At 47.1% G+C, this 20,564-nt stretch overlaps 1 protein-coding gene across 4 annotated transcripts in view; it reads right to left on the bottom strand.

Annotated features, from left to right (window-relative positions):
• Window positions 1-20,564, bottom strand: part of Nol4l (nucleolar protein 4 like) — a 122,297-nt gene that overhangs the window by 39,950 nt on the left and 61,783 nt on the right. The window lies entirely within an intron of this gene.

Here is a 20,564-nt window from a genome sequence, read left to right as displayed (position 1 = left end):
GAGCTGGAGAGACGACGGCTCAGAGGTTAAGAGCATTGCCTGCTCTTCCAAAGGTCCTGAGTTCAATTCCCAGCAACCACATGGGAATTGAACCATCTGTAATGAGGTCTGGTGCCCTCTTCTGACCTGCAGGCATACACACAGACAGAATATTGTATACATAAAAAAATAAATAAATATAAAAAAAAGAAACACCTCCATCTATAGAAGGAAGTAAACTACAGGATACGGCTTGAGATACTTCGGCCATGTTATGAGAAGGAATGACGGAAGATACCCGAAGATAGCACTGCTTGGAGGACTACATGTGATAAGGTGAAGAGGAAAGCCCAAAAAACTGCATAAAGGAAGACTGGAACCTGGGTATGACAATAACACAAGCAACTAGGACTGCCCAGGATAGGAACAACTGGAGAACCGCCATACCCGGCTGCCCATGCATGCTTAAGCATTGCTGGGGTATTAATGGTGATAATGATAATGATGGGAAATGAGATGGCAGGGTCATATGGGGTCATAGGGCCAAGTGTGCTGAGCCTGGACACAGCTGAGAGGCATGGACTTTCATTTGGCCTGCTGAGGTGTTACAAGCTCAGTTAAGTTTCCAGATCAGGGCACACAGGATTTGAATGATATAAAAGGGGCAGCAAGAGGGTAAATAGAATACAGGAGGTCCAGCTAAGACTGGAGCACAGATCTTTGGGAGACACTGGCCTAACAAAATATGAGACTGGGTTCTCATCCCAAATACCTCAAAATGAACTAAAAGAAAAGATTTAGCCTAATGGGACCAATTCAAGCTCTAACAGCACACAAATGTTGGCACCAGGCTCCAGCCTCTGTAGGCCTCCTTTCTCCAACTACAAAGTGAGCATAACATAGTATGTTCGACCCAGAACTTGGCAGAAAGTGTTCTACTCTGACATTAGAAACTCCAGAGCTAAGGATACAGCTCAATTGGTAGAGTACTTATCTAGCATACAGAAGGTCTTGAGTTCAATCTCTAGCACTGTAGTAACTGGGCTTGTCTATAATCCAGCACTTGGGAGGTAGAAGCAGTAAGATCGAGAGTTCAAGGTCATTACTACCTACGTGGTGAGTTCAAGACCAGCCTGGACCAGTGTCACTCCATAAAGAATGTGTGTGTAGGGAGCTGGCAAAATGACCCAGTGGTAAGAGTGTTGTTTTCAAGCTTGATGACCTGGGTTCAATCCCCTGAATCCACACAGTCAAAAGTTGAGAATTCACATATTGTCCTCAACTTCCACACTCACACCACATAATATGGTGTGCATGCCCCCAAATAAATATGTTTTTGTTGGTGTTGTTGCTTAAAAAATAAAGAAAAATGAAGAACTGAGTAGATGGCTCAGTGGATAAATGTACTGTGCTGGCTAATTTTATGTCAACTTGACACAAGCTAGTAAGTCATCTGAAGGGAGGGATCTACAGTTGAAAAAAATGCCTCTGTAAGATCAAGCTTTATGCAAGCCTGTGGGGCATTTTCTTAAATAGTTATCCATGGGGCAGAGCCCAGCTCATTGTGGGTGGGGCCATCTCTGGGATGGTGGTCCTGGGTTCTTTACAAAAGCAGGCTTAGTCAACAAAAGGCCATGACTCACACCTTTAATCCCAGTACTCAGGAGGCAGAGGGAGGCAGGTAAGGTGGATCTCTGTAAATTTCGAGGCCAACCTGGTCTACACATCAGGTTCTGGGACAGCCAGGGCTACAAAGAGAAACTTTGTCTTGAAAGAAAAAAAAAAAAGAAGGAAGGAAGGAAAAGAAAGAAGAAAGTAAGCAGGCAGGGTAAGTGAGCGTGGGGAGCAAGCCTGTAAGCAGCAGGCCCCATGGCCTCTGCATCCCCTCCTTCCTCCAGGTTCCTGCCCTTTGAGTTACCGCCTTGACTTCCTTCAGCGATGGACTGTTACCTGGAAGCACAAGCAGAATAAACCCCTTCCTCCCCAAATTATTTTTGCTCATGGTGTCTCATTACAGCAATAGTAATCCTAAAACAAGTACTTATACAAGCATGAGGATTTGAGTTTGGCTCTCCAGTATCCACATAAAAAGCCAGACATGGCTGTACACACACCTGTAATCTCAGAACTAGAGGTAGGAACTGGAAATACCAGCCTGTCCAAAAAACAGCAAGCGCCAGGTATAGCTAGAGACCCTGTCTCAAGGGAGTAAGGTAGTACCCACTGAAGGACGACGTTGTGAACACAGTACGTTCGTGTATTTGTGCATGCTTTTCTTTCTTTCTTTCTTTCTTTCTTTCTTTCTTTCTTTCTTTCTTTTTTTTTTTTTTTTTGCTTGCTTGGGTTTTGTTTTGTTTTTGAGACAGAGTCTCTCTGTGCAGCCTTGGCTGTCCTGAAACTCACTCTATAGATCAGGCTGGCCTCCTACTCACAGAGATCGTCTGCCTCTAAAGGTGTGAGCCACCACTGCCTGGTTCTCTTCTACTGCCTTTTAATTTTTAGTGATTGTATGTTTGTTTATGTTTTGATGTAAGAAAAGTTTACACTCTTATAATCAGGTTTAGTTGGGGTTTTCTCTTCACCAGGTTTTATTCCCAAATTTTCAGTGATTTTATTATAATTCATCTGAAGTCTCTTTTTGAAAATCTATTTTAAATTTATCTCCACACAATTACTGAAGTAGAAGTTCAGTTTGCTTTTTTGTTTTTGAGATAGGCCTGAACTCAGTATTTAGCTGGAAGGATGACCCCTAAACTTTGGATTCCCCTGGGTGCTGGGAGTATAGCGCTTATGAGCCTGGAGCTTTGTGTAACCTATGCAAGCACTCTACCAACTGGGCTACAAACCCAGCCCAATTTGCTTTCGTTTCTAAATGGTCTCATTCGTATTCAAGCCCCCCCCCCCCCGCACCTCCCTAGAGTCTCACATGGTGGCTCATGATTACCTGTAAATCCAATTTCAAACCTTTTTCTCACCTCCTCAGGCACCAGACACACACATGGTACAAACCTTCAGACAAGCATTTACACATTCACATAAAATAAAAATAAATATTTTTAAGAGGGATCTGTTCATATCTGGTGAGGGGGTTGGAGAGATGGCTCAATAGTTAAAGAGCACTGGCTGCTCTTCCAGAGGACCCGGGTTCAATCCTCAGCACCCACATGGCAGCTCACAACTGTCTATAACTCCAGTTCCAAGGAACCTGACACGCTCACACAGACATACATGCAGGCAAAACACCAATATACATAAAATACAAATTAAATAATAAAAAAGATAATTTAAAAACTTGTTAAAAATATTTGATAAGGCCAGCATGCACACCTCAACCCCATAAACTCTCTGCCTGCATCAGAGAGGGGAGTAACCCAGAATGGGGACACCCTGGGCACAGCACTGTCAGGAAGAAGAGAAGAGCCTCCCAGGTGGGGAGAGGGGTCCTGAAAAGTATCTTTTCTAGGATGGTGAGGAGGGGGTGGTGTCTCCAGTTCACACGACTCTGTATCACTACTGGGGTGGAGGAGTAGCTCAGTTAATCCATTCACTCTTCCCAGTGGTCAGTTTGGCTAGCTGCAACCTCCCAGCCAGCTCAGGCCCCCAGCGGAAGTCTAGAAGTAGCAGTCCAGTGTGCCTCCCTGCTCTGTTGGTTTTCCCTTGTGAGCACACCAAAGGAGCCTGACTGGGGGAAATGCAGCCCCGACAGCCAAGGCCACAGGCCATTATTCTCCTTTACAAAAGCACCTTTAAAAAAAAAAAAAAAAGATTTATGTGTAAGAGTTTTTTTTTTGCCTGTGTGTATGTATGTGTACTGTGCCTGTGCCTGGATCCGGTCAGAAGAGGGCGAACTCCTTAGAACTGGAGTCATAGATGGTTTCGAGCCACCAAGTGGTTGCTGGAGATTGAACCTAGGTCCTCTATAAGAACAGCAAGTGCTCTAAACCACTGAGCCCTCTTTCCAGCCCCTTAGTGCCTTGATTTAAAATGCCATCAGGTACCCTCTGGTTTTGTTACTCTCCTAGTACAAAACCTTTATAGCTCCCAGCTCCTGCTCTGGTGTCCTAGGCTTGTGCCCTACTGGCCTCATCTTCTTGTCTTTTCTGGGAATTCTGCTATGACAGAGTCACCATCTTTTGTCCCTCTTCATCCATGAGCAATCCTCTGTGCCTCTCATCATGCATGTTTTCAAGTATGTGCTCCTTCCACAAGAATGTTCAGAGCCCTCACCTGTGCTCGGAACCATGACCAGTGCAGGTAACACAGTAGGGGATGATGCAGGATGCAGGTCTGTCTCTGGGTACCTGCAGGCCAGCCAGAAGGAAGACATTAAGCAGATGACCATGTGGCTTCTTGATCTGGTGCTGTTTGTAGGAAGTGTATCCTATCTGAGCTTGACAGTTATGTGGCTATGAAGAAGGAAGGGGCATGTCCAGGAGGTCTCTGCTAAGGTGACATGGAAGCTGTGTTGATGGATGCACGGGTGGAGAGGGATTGCTAGGTAGGAAAATGCATAGACTGCCAATAAAACCCATCCACTGGAGCCTGCTGAACTCTGCTGAACTCAAGAGGGCCAAGACTGTCCGTAGGCAAATACCTGTCAATTTTGTCATACAGTGTGGAGCTGACAGTTTTCTGCATTATGCCTCTTGCCCCATCAGACTGCAAGCTCAGGGCAGAGGCAGAGTGCTCACATCATGCCACACACTGTGGTCTACGAGGGTCTTGCTCAGACCCCATGGCCCTCACTCCAGCAGAGTTGGCTTGGTGCTGAATGCAAGCCACATGCTGGGACTCTGAGGGAATGAGTGGAGTGACCAGGCCTCTCCTCCCTTCTTCCCTGGCCTCTTGGGAGAGGCTTTACCAGGAGACCAAGGCTAGCTACCATAGAGTGTCCATTTCTATGGGTGTACAGACAGATGGCCCCCGAAGAGCACACCTTAGCCACCGCATGGTGGGAATCCTTCAGTCTTAGTGCTCGGGAGGCAGGGATACATGGTGAGACCCTAGCCGGGTAGGGGAATGACAGTAGCCTATTGCTGCTCGGTAGTGACGCTGTGTATGGTGATGCTCACAGGCCTGCGTGTGAGAGCACATGCTGCAGCTGCAAAACCCAAACTGTGCTATTAAAAGTCACAACAGTGGTCACCTTTGCTTGTGGCAGTGACTAGGAGGGACACAGGGTCTCTGGGATTTAGACAATGTTGTTTCTTGCTCTAGGTATTGGTTATAGGAAGTGGGAAGTGTATGAAACTCTGAGTTGTCTCTCCATACTTGTCGGCATATGGGTTGGTATGGACAATGTGCATCCACTGAAAGCTTGAGAAAGGCAACAAGTCAAGCCAGCTGCCATGTCCTAGTGATCCACAGCACTCTGGAACCAATCCTGCCACTCAGGCTAGTTGTACAGTCACCAAGCAAAGGGGGTGATAATAATGCCACATGCACAGGAAGGCTGGAGACTTTGAGAGACTAGGTGACCCAAGTCACCCAGCAGTGAGGAAACTGGTGGGCAGAGCCATGGGGCAAAATAGTCACAGAGCTGGAAGCAAGGGGTAGGCGAGGGTCTGGATGGAGGTCTGGGTCTGTCAGATGCATGTTAGAATAGGGCTCCTGAGCCAAAAGGCCTGTGGACACTAAGCCTCGCCAACTGAGTGAGGACAGTCACAGGCCAGCACACAGTACGTTCAGGGACCATGGTAGATTGGCAGACCTGGGCCTGTCTGGTGAAGCTGAGGGTATTGGAGCCCTGTTGACCTCAGCCTGACCCTACTCTAATGTCTGTTTTCCTTCCTCTCCTCCTCCCCCTCCTCGGGAAACAATAGTGTTAGGATGCAGGGATGTGTGCTTCCACCGATCTGACTTTGCAGGTTACTCAGGTGCTCTGAAGTGGAGCCTCAGTCTTCTGCATGAAAAACAGACTTCTGGTGCTCCTGCTTTCTCCTCATCCCCTGATCCCACCCCCGTTTCCTTTCCCTTTTCTTTCCTGCCCCAGTCAGAACCATCTTACTATCCAAAGGCAATGCCAAGTTCAGATGAAGGGACCCAGGCCATGGCAGGTCCCATAGCAGAATCTAGCTTACGTGGGACCTTCACAATCTTTCCCGGTTACATAGAATAAAAAATAAGAGTCCTCTCTTTTGCAGCCTCCCTTCTGCCTATAGAGGCAGCAACATGTCTGGAGTTTGGCCTAGAAAGGCAGCAATATGAATCTGCATCCTTCTGAGAAAACTTTTGTTTTTGCTGAACTAGCCTTGCTCCGCCCTCCTCTCACCATGGATGGGATAAGATAGCAAAGCCAGCATGCTCCAGACACTAACCAGGCACTGCAGACCTCACAGCAGGACCTCCATCCTTCCACTTCACGCTCGCTCCACAGGCTGCTAGTATTCCTGACTGAGTCACAGGGCTCCTATCTGGGGACAGACCCGACAGCCAGGAAGCCAGCCGCCATGTGCCTTCTCCCCAGAGAAGGACTACTCTGAGACAGTATTCAGAGCCAAGTACCTCCTGCTTATCCTGTGTTGTGAGGTCAGAGAGACATGCAAAGGGCCTTAACTTGCAGATGCCCTGGGAAGGAAAACAGCTTCCTCAGCATGTTCCAGCTGGGCAGTGTGATACAACCATTTTAACTGACCTCAGGTGGTGAGGCCTGCAGTGTTACTTGTGCTCTTGAGGAGTCTGTGGTGACTGGATCCTTCTCTCCAACTGTCTTCAGCCCCCTAACTTAAGGATCTCTGCGTCCTGCTATTGGGGAGCAGCAGGGAGGTGGGAAAAGTGGCGGAGATGAGGGCCAGGTGGGTGGGCTCTGGGCCTTGCCCGGATCTGTCAGTGACACATCTGTGTGATGCCAGCCTGCAAGGCTCTAGACTCCACCACCCCCACTTCCCTTGGGAAAGGGGCTCCACGGTGAACACCAGCCCTGCTGCTCCTCCTAGGACAGGGAAACTTCAGCCCTCAGAAGGGAAAGTGAGGCAGCCGTGCTGCAAACCTGGGTCACTAGATAGAGACTTTCACTTGCTATCATACCTGGCTGGTCAAGTCCTGCTCTGCTCAGGTAGCAGCATGCGGCATACAGCAAACTGTGTATCCAGCTGGCAAGCCCTTCAGGAGCTGTCTTTGCAGGCTGCTCCTCCTCTCTTCATTCCCTCCATTCCACCCCAGGGCCTTTGTACCTGCTCTTCCCTCTGCAGGAAGCCCAGAGGACTGGCTGGTTCTCAGCAGTCAGAGCTCTCTTCTCGGAAGGAAGCATATCCTCTTACTCCATTTGAACTCTCTGCCCCAAACACCTTGCTCTCTCCTGTTTTCTCTTCCTGACTTATTTATCATCTCCACAGCCTGTAAGCGTGGAGGGTGGACAGGTTCTCTGTGCTCGGCACTGCCAGATTCCTGGTGTTCAGTGGCTCCCAGCACTTATTACGAACAAATGACTTCGGAGTGAATTAAGGAAGCGATTTCCTCAGCTGCAGCACACACAACAGTGGCAGTGTCATTGGGGGAGGGGTCTGGGGGCCACTCTCTCCATCTGAATGGGGGTAGCAGAGCTACCAGCCCGCCAAGGGTCCACAGTGGTCCCTCTGCATTAAACAAAGCTTCCAGCACAAATCCAACCTCAAAGGAGAGTGAGCTTGTTAATGATGTAAACACGGGTACAACCAGGAAAAAGCTTGGCCATGGCTTCTCCAGTCCACACAGAGCCATTATCTCTAATTGATCTCCAGACATCAGCTGCTGAGGCGGCTGGAACTCTCCTGTATCCTTCAGGTCTGGTTACAAAGCCCTAGGCTGCTGCCCATGCATGGAGTCAGGCTCGTGCGGCCCTGCTTGCTGGACCGACAGCTCTGTCTGGGCCCCACGGGAGTGTGTGAGCCACAGTCACTGTGTTCAGTGGCTGCATTTGGGTGCCTTAATAGGAAGGTCATGCCCTCAAGAAAAGATGACAAAAACAAGTTAGCACCCAAAAGAGCCTGATGCCCCAAATATCCCACTAGCCATGGAAGGAAAAGATACCTAAAAACCAGGATGAGAGTTTTCTTCCACCAGGACAAGGGTGCAAAAATAATGTGCAATAAAATCCAGGCCCAGGGACAAGATCACAAATTCTCATTGGGTCTCAGCGATGGGTCACAAGGTCAGCTTTCAGTTCAGTGACCATCTGGACATTTTGAGCTGCTCCTTCCTGGCCTAGCCCGAGAAAGAGGCATCCTTTCGTGCTGGAGCACTCTTGTCCTTAGGGACAGAGCTGGGCTGAGCTACTGGGCTGCCTTACAGCGGAACTCCGGGGGGAGAGAGCTTCTCTCTTCATCTCTGGGCCCCAGCTAGTGGCTCTCGGCCTCCATCCCAGCTTTCCCACAGACACAGGTAAGGCATGAGCTAGGCCTGCACACAGGATTTCTGTTCATGGTCCACACAGACATGGTTGGTGCCTGTATTAGAAAATTACAGGTACTGCAGACATTTTTTTTACCTGGTTAATGAAGTTAAAAAGGCTGCCTTGGAACCCTCATAGCGTGGACAGGGATGTGAGGAGCTGCCAGAGGCAGCAACCCTTTTAGGCCCAGGCTATCCAGCCCAAGAAACAAAAGGAATACTGGCTACTTCTGTTTATTTTCCCACATAGCTTTAGGGATGTGGCAGGAGAGGAGGGCCAGGTCTCTGTGAGCCCAAGCTGTCCCAGTAAAAGCACGTTCATTCTCTTGGGAATATTTGGAAGTCACAGGAGATTTCTAGAAAACACTTAAAGATAGTCCATAGTATATTAATCTGGAAAATAATGCCTCTCAACCAGATACATCTGACAATGAGCTTCCCATGCTTCTCTCTGTCGTGCTCTGAGAGGTCACTTCTTCTTGAGGTCAAGAATGCCAATAGTGGGGCTGGAGAGATGGCTCAGTGGTTAAGAGCATTGCCTGCTCTTCCAAAGGTCCTGAGTTCTATTCCCAGCAACCACATGACGGCTCACAACCATCTGTAATGAGATCTGGTGCCCTCTTCTGGCCTACAGTCATACACACAGACAGAATATTGTATACAAAATAAATAAATATTTAAAAAAAGAAGAAAAAAGAAAAAATATATAATTCCAGCTCTGGGGGATCCAGGACCCTCTTCTGGCCTCTGAGGGCACTGCACACACATGGTGCACATATACACACATGCAGGCAAACACTCATAAAATAAAAACAAATCTTTTATGAAACAAAAGAAAAATTCCAGTTGTGCTGAAGCCATTTTCAGGATGGCAGGGGCACTAGCTGTCCCCAGCAGGTTTTTGAGTGAGCAAGAGGCTTGGGGCCAAGTGTATTGCTTAATTCTCACAGAGTCAAGTCAGGTGGGCCTCCACCAGTAAGGAGAGGATACGTTTAAAGACGTATTTCCACTGCCAAATGACCTTTCTTCAAGTCAGTAAAACTTTGAAAAACAAAGTCAGCAAGAAGGCATCTATTCCTGTGATTATAAAGCCTTAATACTTAGCACAGCATGGGGCAGGAACAGGCAAAGGCCAGTGGAGTGAACACAAATGGATTCTGACTGGACAAAAATTTGGTAAGGTATAAAAGTAGTCTCAAAGCTGTGGGGAAAATAGGTTCCTCCTCCTCTAATGTCTAAATGGACAAAGATAATTTTTTTCTTCCGAGACACGATTTCTTTGTATAATAGTCCGAGTTGTCCTGGAACTCTCTTCTCAGGCTGATTTCTAACTCACAGAGACAAAGATCAAATATTAAAAAATGAAAAGTCAGAGGCGCCTGTCGCCAAGTCTGATGACCCGAGTTCAATCCTGGGAACCTAGAGTTGAAACAGAGAATCGATTGGTCCCCAAAGTTGTCATATGATCTCCAGACATGTTGTAGCACATGTGCCCACATGCATATGCACACAAAATAAATGAATAAATAATGCAATAAAAAATTTAAATGAAAACATGTTTTTCTCTGTCCACCTAGAGGATCTGAAAGAGAAGACACTCTAAAAGCAGCACACTTAATACCCCAATTTTATTTTTAGCACGACTCTCCAAGAAGAGGAAAAGGCTTTCGGGGGTAATGGCTGGTTCTGGAGCTGGGGCAAGAAAGATGAGGTGAACTGGACTGTTGTAGTGCCAAGGAGTCATGATAAACCAAAAAACCAAACCAGAGCCCAGGCCAAAAGAACCAGAGAAAGCAGACTCAGAGGGGTACATGTGAAAATGGCACAGGAGCTAACGGGAAGGGTGCCCAGTGGCCCAAATTGGAATAAATTTGATCAATAAAATGGAGGGGCACTGTGAACAGAATATGAAGGGAGCAGTCAGGCAGCCATTAGGGGTGGGGATGAGGAAAGTCAGAAAACTGCGCTGCATGGGAGGCCACAGCTCTGGCAGATCTTTGGCAGTTCTCGTCAAGAACTGAGCGGGCAACTCTACAGGGAGATCCACAGACATTGCCTCAACCAGGTGCGATCAGAGCCAACATCAGATAAACCATGCTGACAGCCAGAAGCCGATGTGTCTGTGTCCTTCCTTGGAATGACCATAAACATTACCGTTTATATTGAGAAAGACATTCAAGAAATTCTAAAATCCCACAAAGCACATGACCAGCACTCATGACAACTGTCAAGGTCATCACAACCCAGGAAAATCTCAGAAAAATGCCACAGCCCAGGGGAGCCTTAAAGCACAGGGCAGCTCAGTGTAATAATGTATCCTGGACAGAAGGGACAAGAAGACTCAAGGAGTGTAAATAAACTTTGACTTCAGCTAACCGTGCATGGAGTTGGCCACTGTAACATGTTACTAATAGTTGAAACTGCTAGTCGGGTGGAAGGGAGTGTGGGCATCCCCTCACCTTAGCTTTTCTGTAAATCTAAAACTCTTCTCAAACATTATCTATAATGAGAATGAAAACATTACTAAAAGGAAACACAGGGCTGGTGTGGTTGGCTTTTTTTGAGATGCAAACGTAGGCGGTATTAAAGGAAGAAGGAAAGAAAAAAGAAAGAAGGAAAAGAGAGTGAATCTGAGCCCATAAAAGATAAATGATAGGCATTCTCAGCACAAGAAAGATCAGAAGACACAGGGCAAGGCAGGGAAAGGCACTGGCCAACTAGAAATCCAGGAAAGCAAAGGCAATCAATGGCACACTAGCTGGGTCAGCTACAAGTACGACCTGCACAGCAACAATGTGAATAATGAGTAGTGATTTATCTAGACAGAGACACGGGCACCCTGAGGGGTGGATGAAGAACTAGCGAGGGTGCTTGCAGGACAGGGAAAGACTTCCAAACTTCGTCTCCTATAGCAAGAAATTCTTAAAATGACAATGACAAGCAAAGTCCAAATTAATACAATAATAATAAAACAAGTGCTAGAAGTATAAACTTGTTATTTAGAGACAGAAAGAAAATACAGAAGAGATGGCTGAGGAAAAGGAAAGAAAGAGGCCTTCTATGTTGAGAAGAGAAACTAAAGTGGACAGGTTGGGGCAGGATCTACTGTTTTTGACAGTTTTTTTTTTTAAATGTATTCTCCTGATACATGTACAAATGAAGACAAATAAACAAAAACACAGAAAAGAAGAAAGGCCTCCAGAGAGGGAGAGGCCACTTCTGAGGGCAAGCTGTCCTGGGGTCACAAGCAGATCCTGTCAGCATAACCCCTCGGTGGAAATGCCCCAAGGACCACACTTGTCTGGAGAAATTCAGGTGGCCACTTTGGCCAAGGCCAGTACTTCAGTTGCTTTTGTTTTTCTTCTGTAGCTCAAACCCTCCTCCAGAGTCAGAGATTTACTGAGGCAAGAGATTCTGTGATCTCGAAAATATAGCCACTGGTGTTCTGGGCCTCTCAAGATAGCAAGCTGAGCCCCCACGTCAGGTCAGGGACAAGAGGGCGATCCCAGAGGCTCTTTTTCCAGGAGGACTAGAGGTGGGACAAGAGAGGAGGCCAGCAAGAACAGAGAGTTCTGGGGCGAGGGATGTGAGCCCAGGGAGGAAGGTGAGAGTGGCCTTGCCAAGGTGTCACAAGGCCATGGATGCCTCCAGGTCCACCTGTTCTGCTCAGACGCAGACACTGACTAATGAAAACTGAGGAAGGCAAAGCCAGACTGAGCGCCACAGCACAAAACTGCTGCCTCGCAGCATCTGACCTCTCCGCCCAAGGGCTAGCCAAGGAGGAAGGCTCTGACCATCCCCCGGGGGGTTGCCTTTCAGCATGGGCACGTGGTACTTTCTGACAATTAACATGTGTTTGCTCAGCATAACAGCAACACCTCCTCTCACTCTAGTTCTCATTTCCTTTCTGGACCATTAATAAATATATCACGTAAATAACAAATGGTTAGATTTTGCTGGCAACAAGCAGAGGCACGGCTCCTTTAAGAGGTTTCCTTGCTCAGCATTAGAAGCAAAAACTACAAGGTTTCTTTAAGAGACAGCTTCCTGGTTCATGCTGGCAGCACTAACTGTGGCTCTTTGGGGAGGTCCAGCATTTAAATGGGGTTTCTGAGCAGCTTGCTACTAGTTGCTTAATGATGATATACACCCACTCTGTCCCTGGAGCTGGGGCGGTGAGCATGGCTTGCAGAGCTGGCAGTAAACATACCTCCACCATGTTGGACAGGGCGGAGCCAACAGGCAGGGGCAAGAAGGTGGTCCTAGCCACACCTGTTTAGCATCTAAAAACAGAGGTCAGAAAATTACAGAGATATAATAAGACAGATTCAGATGAAAAAGAGCTCTGAATGGGTCACAGTGTTGAATAAAAGTACATGAGCTTAAGAAAGAGTACAAACAGCCATAGATTAAAGGGGTGAAGATAAATATTAAAAAGTAATAGAGTCAAAATAATAAGCCATGTAAAGAGTATACACAGAAAGTCTGGATTATGTATATTATTGTGTTTTCTTTGAATTTTTTGACTGTTAACAAGCTAACTGCAAAGAGACATTTGATTCTGGGGAAGGCTAAGTTAAACCAATATAAAGGTATCTTGACTTCAAAATTTGGGTCTCAGGATTTGTTGCTTTGGGAAAGAGGTTCTGCTTTTGTTTCCACAGAAGATGAGAATCTGTGGGTTCCTTCTAGGCTAATGTGGCTTGATGGAGCAAGACCCCCCTGAAAGGTCTCCATGAACCCTAAAAAAATCTTTGCCCAACAAACAGCAGGAAGCAGTTTGGAGAAAACAATGCCCAAACTCCCAAAATTATTGTTTATAAATGTTTATTTTCATTTAAAGGAGATTGATTATAAGTGATTAATGGTCACAGTCAATTTCTAAAAAAAAAGGGGGGGCTATGATATAGAGATAAATACTTTGCATTGGTATGAATCCTGGTCTATTGAAACAAATTTAAGGTTGATTTTGTTATACTGTGTATATGTAATTCTGTTCTTGTTTAAGGTATTATGTTTATACAGTTCATTTAAAAATTGCAGATTAATAGTTATCTATAATAGTCAAACTTGTCATGTTAGTTAGATTTTCTAGATGTACAGAGATATATTTCAGATGGATAAGTATTCTTCAAACCTTTCAAAGCCCTACAGAATATGGCATTTAAATTGTTTTAAGAACTTAGACTTTTCTCAACAGTGAGACATTTCTGCTTCTGGCAGTACCAATCTACTTAAGAGGATGATGGCCATCGAAGAGGCTTCTTATGGAGTTTGTTAGCCATTTGGGCAAGAAACTGCTCTTGCCTGGACTGCTTGACAGTATGCTGTATAAACTGGACATGCAGGACACACAGGAAAATGACTGCTGAACTTTCCAGAAGGTGAGACGATCCTTCAGGGTTCTTGTTCATGTAAGAGTTGGTCAGATATTCTGAAGGACTCAGAAGAAAGTGATTGAGAAACTGCCAACATAGGCCAAACAATCTTTCCAATTTCCTGCTTCATGGAAAAGTCTTCCAGATACTATAGGCCTGGAGGCTAAAGATGGATGCCCCAATGCTACATAAGAACTTTGGGTGACTGTCGAGGTAGCAAAATGTCTCTGTCAATTCTAAAGTTTTGGAAGTTACTTGCAATACATATCCTGTTTGTATATACTTCTGGGGGTCTTTGAAGAGTTGAAGACAGATAGTTATGGATAAAATTTTCCTTAGTTATGATAAAAGATAAATTAGAAATAAAACTCTGCAGATAAAACAGACTAAATATTGTAAGTGTAATTCTTGCTTGATACCCGTTTTGTATATGTAATTTGACTATGTTAAAGTTAAAACCTTTGAAAGTTAAAAGGGGAGATGATGTGGGATTCCCCTCTGTATGCTATGAATATGTTTTATTATCATTGGTTAATAAAGAAGCTGCTTATGACAGGGCAGAATAAAGCCAGGTGGGAAATCTGAACAGAGATATATAGAGAGAGTAGGCAGAGTCTACTAGTAGACACCATGTAGTTGCTGAAGGAGGCAGACACCACGTAGCAATCTGAGAATCAAGAGGTAACAAACTATGAGCCTTGTGGTAAAAGACAAAATAATAGAAATGAGTTGATTTAAGATATAAGAGCTAGCTAGAAAGGCACCTAAACCTTTGACCAAACAGTGTTGTAATTAATATATTTTCTGTATGATAATTTGGATCTGGGCAGCCAGGAAACCCATGCACAGTTTCCATTTATAAATCAATCAATCAAATCTTAATAAAAAGACCACCCAAGTTCACACACGCTGAGCAGTAGCAGATATGGGCACTTTCCCATTCTGTTGTTCCTCCACACTCTCATTTGGCCTGATCTACAGAGGGTAAAGAAAAGGGCTTCACTGTCTGTGGGCTCCTAACCCTTTCTGCCAAGGGCTACACCTAGGAGCCAGACAGTTTGACTCACTGTGACCCAGGGACAATGATTCTCCTTTGGGTCTGCCATTTTCTTGGGTTATTCTGATCAAAGAGTAGGTTGGAAAAGTTTGTGAGACAGAAAAGAGAAGGAAGGCTCAGAGACGAGAATCACTCTTCTGCTTTACTGGCTCCCTTCTTCAAGAGATAATTCAAAAGTAATGTGGTTGTGGGGCTGGAGAGACGGCTGAGCAGTGAAGAGCACTTCCTGCTCCTGCAGGGGACCCGGGCTGAGCTCCCAGCACCAGACATACATGGTGCACACACACAGTAGTAATAAATAAATATAAATAAAAATTTAAAAATGAATGATATGTTGAAAGTACCAGAAGTTCAAATGTTCACTGATGAACAGACAGATGAAAGAATTAACAGTCCCATACAAAGAGATTTTTCTCAGCTGTGAAAGGATGAAGTTCTGACACAGCCCTTGACTTAAAGGACCCTGAAGATACAGCACTAAGTCAAAGCGTCCAGCCAAGGCAGGATAGTGCTGTCTGAGGCCACACCTGTGAGGGAAGTGCAGCAGCCAAATCAGAGACAGAGAGTAAAGGTTTTACAGAGCTGGAGAGACACCGTGTGGCTCCTTTATGGGCACAAGATTTCAAGAGAAGGGATGAACAAACCCTGAAACAAGGCTGGGGAGATGGCCCAGTCAGTAAAACACTTGCCACAGCCCATGTGGAAAAGTTAGATGTGGTGGGTGCATGCTTACAGCCACAGTGGTCAGTCAGCTCCAGGCCAGTGAAGAGAGAGACCATGTCTAAAATAAGGTGAAAGAGTTACACCCCAGGAATGACAGCTGAGGTTATTCTCTGCCCCCCCCCCCCCCCCCCCCGCTTGTCTTCTCTCTCTCTCTCTCTCTCTCTCTCTCTCTCTCTCTCTCTCTCTCACACACACACACACACACACACACATACACACCCCTGTGAATATAGACAGTTGGTGATGGTTGTTACTCAACATGATAGGAGTATGTTGTATGTTGTAGCCATTAATCACACACTAAAAACAGCTTAGGTATCGTATGTATTTGCAACAGCCTCTGCGCCCCCAGCTTTGTTAGTGTTGTTTTCTCATTTTCTTGGGTTCTTCTGAGCAAGGGATCAGCTGGCCTTGAACTTACTACGAGGCTGGGGATGACCTTGAAATCCTCTTCTAGTGCTGGGACTGCAAGCGTCGGCCACTACGCCTGGTTACTGTAGTGTTGAGGATGCCCAGTGCTTCAGGAATGCTGGGTAAACACTGTTAGAGTGCTAGCTAGGCTACACCCCAGCCCTTACATTAGGTTTTTGGGGTCTTTGTTTGTTTTGTTTTAAGTGAATGTGAGGCTGAGGGGGTGGGGTGGGAAGATGGCTCAGTGATAGAGATCTTGCTTAGCCTGTGTGAGTCCCTTGGCTCCACCCCCAGCACTGCAAATAAGAAACAGCTTTGGAAAGTGCTTCTGATGTGCCCAGCCCAGTGCTCGCCATGTTTCACATCACCTGGTCCCTTACAAAGAAGGGTGCTAAGACAATTCAGTGGGTAAAGGCAGCTGTTACCAAGCCTGGCCAACATCCTGAATTCAATCCAAGGACCCTGAAAGTGTCCTGTGACCTCTACACCAATGCCGTGGTGCACAATGCTCTCCCCCCCCCCCCCCAGGCATACACAAAATAAATAAAGAAGCCACAGTCGTCAAGAAATGCTCTCAAAAAGGAACAAGTTTGATTCCTAGCCGGCAGTTCACAACCACTTGTAACTCTGGTTCCAGGAGGCTTCCCAGACACCAGAACACACGTTCACATACCCATAGTTAAAAATATCATCTCTTAGAGCAGGGTGGTGGTGGTGGTGATGGTGCACACCTTCAATCCCAGCACTTGAGAGGCAGAGATAGGTGGGTCTCTGAGTTCAAGGCCAGCGTGGTCAACAGAGTGAGTTCTAGGACAGTCAGGACTGCCCCACAGAGAAACACTCTTGAAAAACCAAAAGAAAAAGAAAGAAAAAAAAAAACCAACCAAAGAAACAAACAAACAAAAAGAACCTATGAGGAAAGTGTTTTCTTTTGACTTTCAAGTAATTAATGGACAGAATGGAGGACAGAGAAGTGAATCCTTTAGACAAAGTCACCCAGGGTGAAGTGGGGGTGGTGGTCTGGAATCCTGACTGGAAACAGGGTCAGCTGTCTGCTTTCCAGGCAAAGAGGGAAATCATCTGGAGAACCCAAGTGAGCCTGCAGGTTCCAGGTGTAGGTCTGTTCTGACCATCTGTCTGCCCTGGACTAGGGTGGCATGAAAGAGAGGGAGGCAGAGGTTAATGGAGGCAAAGTGGTGCCCCTAGCAGGTTGGGCTGAACAATAGAGCTTAATACCACTTCACACAGCTATGAGAACAGTAAAACCATTAGGAGACATTAGCACCGCTGGGAGGACAGACAGGTGCAGACAGTCTTCCCTCTGGACAGAATTTGGGGTGAGGAGACTGAGGCGTAAAGTAGGGTTCCACAGATAAAGTTTACATGGGGTGAGGGCAAGACGGGCCCTGCTTCCAATTGTGACATCCATGTAGGATCTCCCTTCAAACACTGCATCTCAGAAGCAATCAGGACAACCAGGACACTGAGGGCACATGGACCTCTTGTGGACACTGCGGCAGTCGCAATGTAGAAGAGATGCCCATTGGTGTCCCCACCCTCACTATCCCCTTTTTTGTTTTGTTTTTGGTGTTTCCAGACAGGGTTTCTCTGTGGAGCTCTGGCTGTCCTGGAACTCGCTCTCTGGACCAGGCTGGTGGAGAACACGGAGATCTCCCCGAGCCCCGGGTTTAAAGGCGGGCACGGACAGCTCTAAGTTTCCCTCTTAAGGCAGTCACCCCCCAGTTTCCAGGCAAAGCCAGCAAGGTGCCCCTGAAAATGGGTAGAAGTGGACAGGGTTGGGTGGAAGACGGGATCTTTTTCACTATCCTCTCTATCTTGTGCTTTCGGCGGGGGAGTTGTTTAGTCTAATTGTTGTTACTGGTTTTCCTACAGAGTCTGTGTGTTATTTCATTACAAAAGGATGAAAAGATAAGAAAGGGGGAATGGCAGCAAATGGGTTATTCTGTGACAGAGACAGGGTGTGGCTCTCGGTGCCCACAGCACCCTCCGGGAGGGGACCGGGTCGGTCGGTACCTACAGGGTAGCCTGCATCCCTTCCTGGGACCTGACTCCCTGAGAGCTCACAGCTCACTGCATGTCCCTTCCCTGCCTCCTTTAAGAAGATACGGCTACCATCTCTACCACCAAGGGTGATTTCAGTCCTGTCTCTAAAACAGTTCGTGATAAGCAAAATCCTCTTGTTTTGAGTTTTTGAACCCAGGCTGGCCTTGAACTTGGGGTCTTTCTGCCTCTCCCCTCCAAGTGCCAAGATTACAGTATGGGCCACCACCCCAGCAGGAAATAACACCTCTTTTAGGACACTAATCCCCATATTTTCAGCTCCCTGTGGTCACTTCGATGACAACTAGAGCCATGCTCTTTGGGGAGGCCTCTGTAGAGAGAGTCATTTAGTGTAGTGGGGGTGCCAGGTGTCAGCCCCTGGTATTAGGGTTCCATATTTCTAATATCTGACACAGAGAGGGACTAAGTTCCCAGCTGCAGAAAAACCCCAGCCCGTCTTCACCACCTCATCAGACAAGATGAGGTGCACATGCACCGCCCACCTCCCCGATATCTCCTGGACATGCAATGTTGGAAGACCCCAAAAGGAAAGATTGGGCAGTTGCTCCCCCCAAGTGTATGATTACATTGACCTTTTCTACCCTGGCCCGGTACTGGGGACTGACTGCTTTTGCTTTCACGTAGCTCACATTAGAAGCTTGCCAACACCATAGGTGCCAGCCATTGGCACTTGGGTCAGTGATGGAGTGAAGCTTTGTCTCGGGATGTGCAGTGTGACAGGGCAGAACTTAGGCCAAGGTAAGCTCTGGAAAAGAGAACTTGCCTGAAAAGAGGACCCTGCTCTGCCTTCACTGTGAAAGGAAGAGGCTACTAATGCAAGGATATGTATTTTTAGTTTCAACGCAAGCAGGAGGATCAGAGACTTCAGGTCCTTGGCCCCTTCCTTGCTGCTGTAGATAAAACAATCGGGTGAGCAGAGTGATTTCTTGTTTTCCCTTGTGCCAGCCATAAAGCAGGGACAATAGTGCTGCCTGCTGCCTGCGAGACGGAGGCCTTGAAACTCCTTGCTGTTCATGGGGAGGTGAGGAGTGAAGGGGGGAGAGAGAGGTGCTGGAGATTGACATTTCCCAAGGAAATGTGGGATATTGCTATTGCTTCACCCGCTAGAATGCAAGGAGGGTTTGCCCTTTGATCCCCCTCTCCCACAGACAGGGGAAACTGGTATTCTGAATCTTCTCACTCCCAGCCCCAGCTGCAGTCAGCTCCTAAAATACTTGGGGACAACGAATCTCGCAGTCTTATTGTGGGAGTAGCTTGAGCCAGGCCAGGACAATCAGTCTGTGAGTTCTGGATCGCTAGATACTTGCCCAACACTTGAGTGTGCCTGTAAATTTCCCCTTCTCCATCAGCAATGGAACTTCTCACATTCTGTCTCGTACAGGCTCTGTCCTCCCTTGACCATAGGGCCTTTGTGTAGGTTCTTCCTATGGTCTGGAACTTTTCTTTCATGTCTAACATCATCTAAGGCATCCTTTGCTGTGGCAAGCCTTCCCTGACTTTGCCACGGACCCTTCGCTGGACATCCTGAGTACCCAAATCCACATATCCCGGAGGGCAAGCTTCACAGCAGCACCACTCGGCCCCATTTGCTAAGCTCCAGAGCCTGGCTCACAGGAAGGGCCCCATCTTTGTGAAGCCCTCACCCCCTGCCCTTCTACCAATGCAAGGGAAACTAGAGTAAGATTTTAAAACCAAATAAAACCTGACAGGAGCATGGAAGAGAGGTCACATCTGCACACCACACTGACCGCACTGGCCTCAGCAGCCACCCAGATCCAGTCGCCTGCCCCGGAGAGAAGAGGCCCATGTGGCCCTGCCCTCAGCTGTCTGAGTTTTGTGCCTGGCTCTTCGTATGTTAGAAGTGACACTGTGATGGTTGTAGGAAAACAAAGGCCACGATTCCTCCTGAAAAGTCACCAGGGATCTGTGCAACAGGACTGAGATTTCCTAAATATTAACACAATGACATCCTGAGACTGCCACCCCACAACAGAAAAACCCAACTCCCCCATCCTCTCATTCCCCTACCCCAACTCCCTCACCCTGCACACACAGACTTTGACTGCAACCATCTAGGACAGGTACTGTTGGAGGAGGGGGAAACACAGACACAAGAGGCTGGCCTTCCAGAGCAAAGTTGGCTTCCTTCCTTTAGCCTCTGGGAACCGGGGTTGTGGGGTGGGGGCAGCTCTGCAGGTCAAGCCAAAGAGTGTGAGTGCTCACAGTGGGCAGCACAGGCCCAGCTGCTGCACAGACTCACCCTGCCACATCCAGGCCCAGCCATGAGGCTCCCCACCTTTCATGCTCCCCCGACCCCACCCCACATACACATGTTCACATTCTCAAGGAGGCTTGTAGACAAGACAGCATGGACCCAGAGTTCTGACCTGGAGTCCAAGCTCCCCTTCCTTTAGTTTTAAGCCTCGGGGACTTGATATCAGCAGAGGTGGGGCACCTGAGATGAGGTGAGGAAGGAGTGCCCTGATTTTGGTGGCAGCAGAGGGAGAGGACAGCGCTCACCCAGATTTTCTTAAAGACAGGCTATTTGCTTTGTAAGAGGTTAGCAA

Source organism: Alexandromys fortis, unplaced genomic scaffold (genome assembly GCF_014885135.2).
Source record: "Alexandromys fortis isolate MF-2015 unplaced genomic scaffold, M_Fortis_MF-2015_v1.1 scaffold_27, whole genome shotgun sequence".
Lineage (NCBI taxonomy): Eukaryota > Metazoa > Chordata > Mammalia > Rodentia > Cricetidae > Alexandromys > Alexandromys fortis.
The sequence above is the reverse complement of the archived record's forward strand: the minus strand, read 5'-3'. Positions and strand labels throughout refer to the sequence as shown.